Source organism: Vombatus ursinus, unplaced genomic scaffold (assembly GCF_900497805.2).
Source record: "Vombatus ursinus unplaced genomic scaffold, bare-nosed wombat genome assembly UNPS02014801.1, whole genome shotgun sequence".
NCBI classification, from domain to species: Eukaryota; Metazoa; Chordata; class Mammalia; order Diprotodontia; family Vombatidae; genus Vombatus; species Vombatus ursinus.
In genome coordinates, this window is record NW_020954579.1 from 2,719,403 (window position 1) to 2,725,777 (window position 6,375).

Here is a 6,375-nt window from a genome sequence, read left to right on the forward strand (position 1 = left end):
GGGGGGGGGGGGGGGGGGGGGGGGGGGGGGGGGGGGGGGGCTCCTTCGCTCCTCTCCCCCTCCTCCTCCTCCTCCTCCCCCTCCTTCTTCTCCTCCTCTTCTTTTCTTTCTCTTCTTCTTCTTCTTCTTTTTCTTCCGCTCTCTCGCCCTCTGGCCGCCCCCGCCGCTGCGCTCTTGCCCTCATGCCCCGGCGGGCGCCCCCCCCACCCCAAGAAGAACCTGGCTCTCCCCTGCCCCCCCTCCCGGGCCCCCCCGCCCCAAACTAAAGAAGGCCCCTTAGCAGCGGCAGCCTGGCCAGGCCGGGGTGGCTGAGAGTGGCATAGCTCCCTCCTTCCCTCCTCCTCCTCCTCCTCCTCCGGCCCCCCCCTCCGGGCGCACACGGCCCCCCCTCCCTCACCCCGCCCCCCCTGCTCCCCCTCCCCGCCCCGTCTCAGCAGTCATGGCCGCGGAGCTCGGTAAAGTCTTAGGTTCAGAGAACAAAGCCTCGCTTGGTCGGGAGGGTTTCTTTCTTCCCTTTTTTTTTTTTTTTAATTCGCGGTCCGCCCCACGCACACGCACTCACGCACTTACTCACACTTTCCGCTGTCAGCTTCTGTTGGTCCAGGGCTCTGTGCCCCGGCAGTGTTTTCTGTCCATTTTTTTGGTCTCCACATCTCTAGCTGTGTGTCTCTAGGTTGCGGGTCTCTCTTAATAACAGCCCTGGGGGAGAACTTAGAGCAGGGACTGGAAGAGCCCAGGGAAAGGGGATGCTGTGAGTCTGGCATCCCGTTCTGGGGGCAAGGATGGTGTGGACCCTTCCCTACCCCGCCCCCCTAACCCCCCAAAATACACACCCACACACACCCACACACACACACACACACACCCATCCCTACCTCTTCTGGAGAGGCATGGACTCAGTCACACAGGCATCTTGGTGGAATCACAGGCATTAGACTCACTTCTATAACCACAGCCCTGTCAATAAACATTTATTTAGCGCCTGCCATAATTATACATAGCTAAGATTTATATAGCACCTACTATGTGCTAGGTATTGTGCTAAGCACTGGCGATACAAATATGAAAGACAGTTCCTGCCCTCGAGGAGCTCAGAGACTAATAGTGTCTGATAACATGAAAACAACTAAGTGCAAACAAGATTCTCTCTAAACATTTTAAAATTAAATTTGAATTAAAAATTATCTAAAAATTTTAGAAATATCTCTCTAGAGAGAGAGATCCATCTATTTATCTAGCTATATATAAATATTCAGCTAGTCAATAGGCGAAAGGCAGTAGACATTCAGACTCACAGGTCTAATCACAGACACAATTCCAGAATGGATGCATTCATTCACAAAAACATGCACTCACAATCATGGATATAAGCACAGACACAGACACAGTTACAAACAAGTGGGCACATTCATACACAGATCCATGCCTAGCTATAAATATGTTCAAGGCACAGATGTGGCTGCAGACACAAACAGGTGGACACACACAGAAATCCATTCATGGACACAGGTATAATCCCAGACCTACTAATATATATATGCAGAAGCACAGACACAGAGATGGATGGATGTACTCCTGGACACACACAGGTAGGATTAAACACATAAAAGCTGCACGTGTATTCCTGAACACACTCATATACACACACACTCAGACACAAAAGTACAATCACAGGTATACTCACAGGTAAGACACAGTCTCATCCTGAGATACTTGAACACAGTACTAAGGGCTCAGGGAAGACACTCGCACTCAGAGATTCTCAGACACAATATAGACCTAGATAAACTCCCAGATTTTATATCAACACGTAACAGCCCTGGTGAACTGATGGTTGAGTGTGAAAGGGGAAACGAAGCCTACCCTCAAAGCTTGGGATGTGTGTGGGAGAGTGTGTACAGTATATGGGGGTATGTGTGATTGTAATCAGCACCCCCCTCTCTAAGGCACTCCCAAAGGGACTGCTAAATAACTGCAGGGTCAGAGGTCACCCAGTAGGAGGTAGGGTCGTGGGGGAGGGGAGCAGCCTGGAGCTGGGGGCTGACTGGCAATACTTCAAAGACCCTGTTGCCGGGCGCGCTTCCTGCGGGGGGGAGGGGCTGGCCTGGGGAGCTGGGAAGGGGGGAAGGAGGAGGGGAAGATAGGGGCGGAGGACAGATGGGGAGAGGGGCTTGAGGCAGGGGGAAGAGGAAAGGGTCTCCCTCCGCCTTTTCTTTCCCCCTACCCCTGGCAGACGTTTCCGCCGCCCTCCCGCCCCCTTTTCTCCTGCACCTGTTCGACCGGAACATCAAGGGGCTAAGAAACCCCCACTCCCCAGCGCTCCCCCATCCCGCTTCGGATCACTGCCTTTCGGGGGGGCAATCCCCTGTCCCAAGTGTCAGGAGATTGAGTAAGGGGGAGTCGCCTTCTTTCCCTTCTCCTCGCCCCCCCCCCCCGTCTCCCATTGGTTCCGCTGCGGGGAGGCGTGGGGGAGGTGGGGAAGAGAACTTGTCCTTGACCTGGAATCCGGAGTTGGGGGATTTACTTCAACTAATCCATCTGATCTGGGGGAAGAAGCGGGGAGGTGGAAGAAGAGAACGAGGAGGATTCCAGGAGTGGAGCCGGGGCGAGCCTCTTCTCCTAGTTGAGTGGCCGTTCCTATGGCATCCACCCTACCCCCAAACATTGGCACCCACGTTCACGTGCACGTGGCTCCTGTCTCCCTCCCCATCTAAGAGTCCTTTCCCTGGAAAGCGCGGGGTAGGAGGGCGGCAGCATGATCGTGACATTGGGATGGGGAAGTGGTTCCAGAGGTAATGCACTAAACTTTCTTCCCCCAATTTGTGACCCCGGGGAGGATCCAAAGTGTACAGTAGAATGATACCACTATTTGTTCCTCACAACAACCCTGGGAGGTAGGTGTTATTATGATCCCTATTTTACAGATGAGGATACTGAGGCAGGTGAAGTAACTTGGCCAGGGGTCATACAGCTAATGAATGTGAGGCTGATTCCAAGTTGACTGAGCCAGGAATACAAATTCCTTGAGCGTAGGGATTTCTAATTATTTATTTTGGTCACTGCCAAGCGCAGTACCTTATTACATAGTAGGTGCATAAAAAAAGATGCTTGTTCGAATTAATTAAGCTTTCTGTTGCTTCTTGCATCTGTGCTGTTTGTTAGTTGAGGGGGACGCTTATCTCCTATGGACACTCATTTATTTTCTCTATAAAATCAGGGATCTCAACTCGAAAAGCTGAGATTCATTCAATAGCTAAACATATATTAAGGACCTATTACGTGCAAGGTGCTGTTAGACACTGAGGGGATAGGAACAAGACCTGATCCAGGATCTCCGTAGGGCAGAGAAGACAGTACCTGTCTAGAGTATGAAAGAGATAAGATAAGGAAGGCACAAAGTATCGAGAACAAGTCTGGCATAGTTCTTCACTCAATAAAGAGACCCAGGTTCAAATTCCACTCCTATCTCCAGAGAGGGGTGATGGACTCCGGGTGAGGGTATTCGCGGGAATTTGTTTTGCTTGGTTATGCAGATTTATTTACAAGGATTCCCCCTCCTCCCCCATAAGAGGTGAGGCGAGGAGAGAGAATGTTTTTGTTCTTTAAAAAAACCTTCATTCCTAATGCTAGCTGTGTGGCCATAGACAAATACATTAAAACTTCTGAGACTGTTTTCTCGCCTATAAAGGGGGTGTTACTTATCTCACACGATTCTGGAGAAAGAACTTTGTCATTCTTAACAAACATGTATGTGTATGTATATATATGTTTATATAAATATAATTATGAAAAGTTCAGAAGAGTCACTGCCAGTTGTAAATCAAAGAAGACTTCCCAGAGGAGGTGGTGTTTGTGTTGGGTTTAAAAATATCGGTAAACCCTTGAAAATAGGGGGGAGTGCGGAAGGGATGAAGCTAACCTCTTCTTGAAAGGGCGTTAGTCCAGTTTGGCAAAAGCTGAGTGGAAAGAAGAGAAAAAGTTGGAAAAGTGGGTCGAATTCCGAACTGGAAAGGGATTTGAACGCCAGGACACAGTCCGGACTTTTTGCAGTTGGTGACGGGGGGTCAAGGCGTTTGAAGACAAGACAGGGGGCGGGGGGGGTGCTGCCTTGATTCGAGGCAAGCATTAAGATTAATCTGGTGTGATGTTGAACTTGGTGTTGGGGAAGCCAAGATTTCGGGATGGCCGTCAGTTTCCAGTTTAATCTGCCATAGGAAATCGTGAAAGCTCCCACCGACAATGCTCATGGTCCATCGTGTTCAAACTCCTAAGTTTCCAGAAAGGGCTCGGACTTTAGGTTTCCCACGATTAAATTCTCAGCCTTTCTCTAACTTTTCCCTTTTTCTTTCACTTCTTTATCTATCCCATTTCTGTCCTTGCCTAAATGTGCTGCCCCTAGTCTCAGTCTCACGGCCCAGCTCCAAAGAGGCTGGGGCAGATCAGACAAACAAAAAATTATTTCCTTGGCTCAGCCCGCCCTTCCCTCTCTCGCCCCCCCTCCCCTCTCTACTCCAGTCCCCGGAGCCAGAAGGGGATTGTGGGGCAGGAGCCGCCGCCGCCGCCGCCGCCGCCGCCGCCGCCGCCGCCGCCGCGAAGCTGAGGCGGAAACTCCACATTTTCTCTCTGCTGCTCGGGCCCGCCCGTGCCGCCTTCGACACCCCACCCCCCCGCCCGCCGTCCCAGGGTCCCGGGCCGCAGGGGTCCTCGCTTTCAACCCCCCGCTAGGCTCTGGGGCCGGGGGTGGGGGGCGGCCCCGAGGGACCAGGCGGCTCCTGCGGAGAGTTTCCGCGAAGCTTCAGGCGCCGGTTCCAGGAAGGGAGCGGGGGAGGTGGTTGTTTCGGTTTTGTCTACGCTCCTGCTTCAGCAACTCGTCCCTGCGCGTCCCGGGGAAGCCATCGGCCCGCCCTCCACAGCACCGCCCTCCCTCTTCCCCCCACCGCGAGTTGCTTCCAGCCCCGAGAAAGTCCCGAAGCCTTGCCGGCTACCCGGGCTCTCCGGGAAAGGACGTAGTCCACGCGGATTTTCGTTGATTTGCGTCTCATTTACATGCCTGTTTCGCGTCGAAAAGCGAAGTCTCCGCCCCCTGGGGTGCGCGCGTCCGGGTCGCGCTCCCTGGCTCTCGGACTTCTCCTTTGCAAATTCCGCCTCTAGCTCCAGTACATACCCCGACGCCCTCAACCCTTTCCTCCCCGGCTTATTTTAGGATGAGCTTGGGAAAAAAAGTAGAGGTTGGACTGCCCGGATCTGGAGAACTAAGGATTCTCCCTCAGTCCCCTCAATTATTCAGGATACCCCGGAAAACTAGCAAGACACTGACTAGTGAAATTTACAATAAATATTCAAGTTCGTAATTGGCTAATAAATAGATTCATTCACTTTACAAAAGAGATCAATAGTATTCCTCCAAATAGGGTTCTTCCCTTAGTCTTTGTTTAATACTAAATTTACAATAGTTCCTTTTTTTCCCCCCAAAATAAGACAGAATGCACCTCACCCTAAACAGCAAAGTTGAGTGGGGACAGGGTGTAAGGGACCTTTATGGGAGACAGGAGCTAGAATTTTGAGTAGTAAAGGACCCACAGGGCCCAATGAAGTTCAGAGCTTAATGAAACAAAGTGACTTGGACCTGAGTCAGAGACAATATAAGTACTGGGTTGGAAAGGCCTTCATTGGACATTTATTCTAGATTTTAATGAGAAAAGGTATCTGAGCTCTGTATCAGAAACTGTCATAGAGGTGTGAGTTTGAAAGGACCTCCTAGCTCATTTGGTTCCAACCTCCCTTCCAATGCCTGAATCCCATCTACATCACCCTTGATATTATTCTAGGGTGATCTGTCCTTCTGGTAAGTGTTGGGACTATGTGTATGTATGGAGGGAAGAGTTGGCCTGGTCTAGGGGTGGGGAACCTGCACCCTAGAAGCCACATGTCAAAGGGCTGAACTTGAGGACCTAGAGGGCCACATGTGGCCTCCAGGCTGCAGGTTCCCCATCCCTAGGCCTATAGATAGTCTTTCTAATGAATTCTAAAGATCTCTCAATCTCCAATGAGTAAAACTAAGGGGAAGGATGAAGGGTAGAATTAAGGAAAAATTGAGAGAATGAGGGGTTTTAGAAAGAGACGTGCAGAAAATTTCATGACATGGGAGAATTTTAACAGCTACCAAATATTAGTTTGGTACTATGTACTTCTTTTCAAGCTGAACATACTTTATTTTTTCTTTATTTAGGAAAAAAAAATCTTACTTTTATTGATGCAAGAGGCATCTATCTACTGGTAAAAATCAGTGTGGAGCAGCAGAAACAGAGCAGGCCTTTGTCCCCAAGAAGGTGGGGTCTTGCCTCTGGTGCCGTCTTTATTAAGAGGCCTCATTGG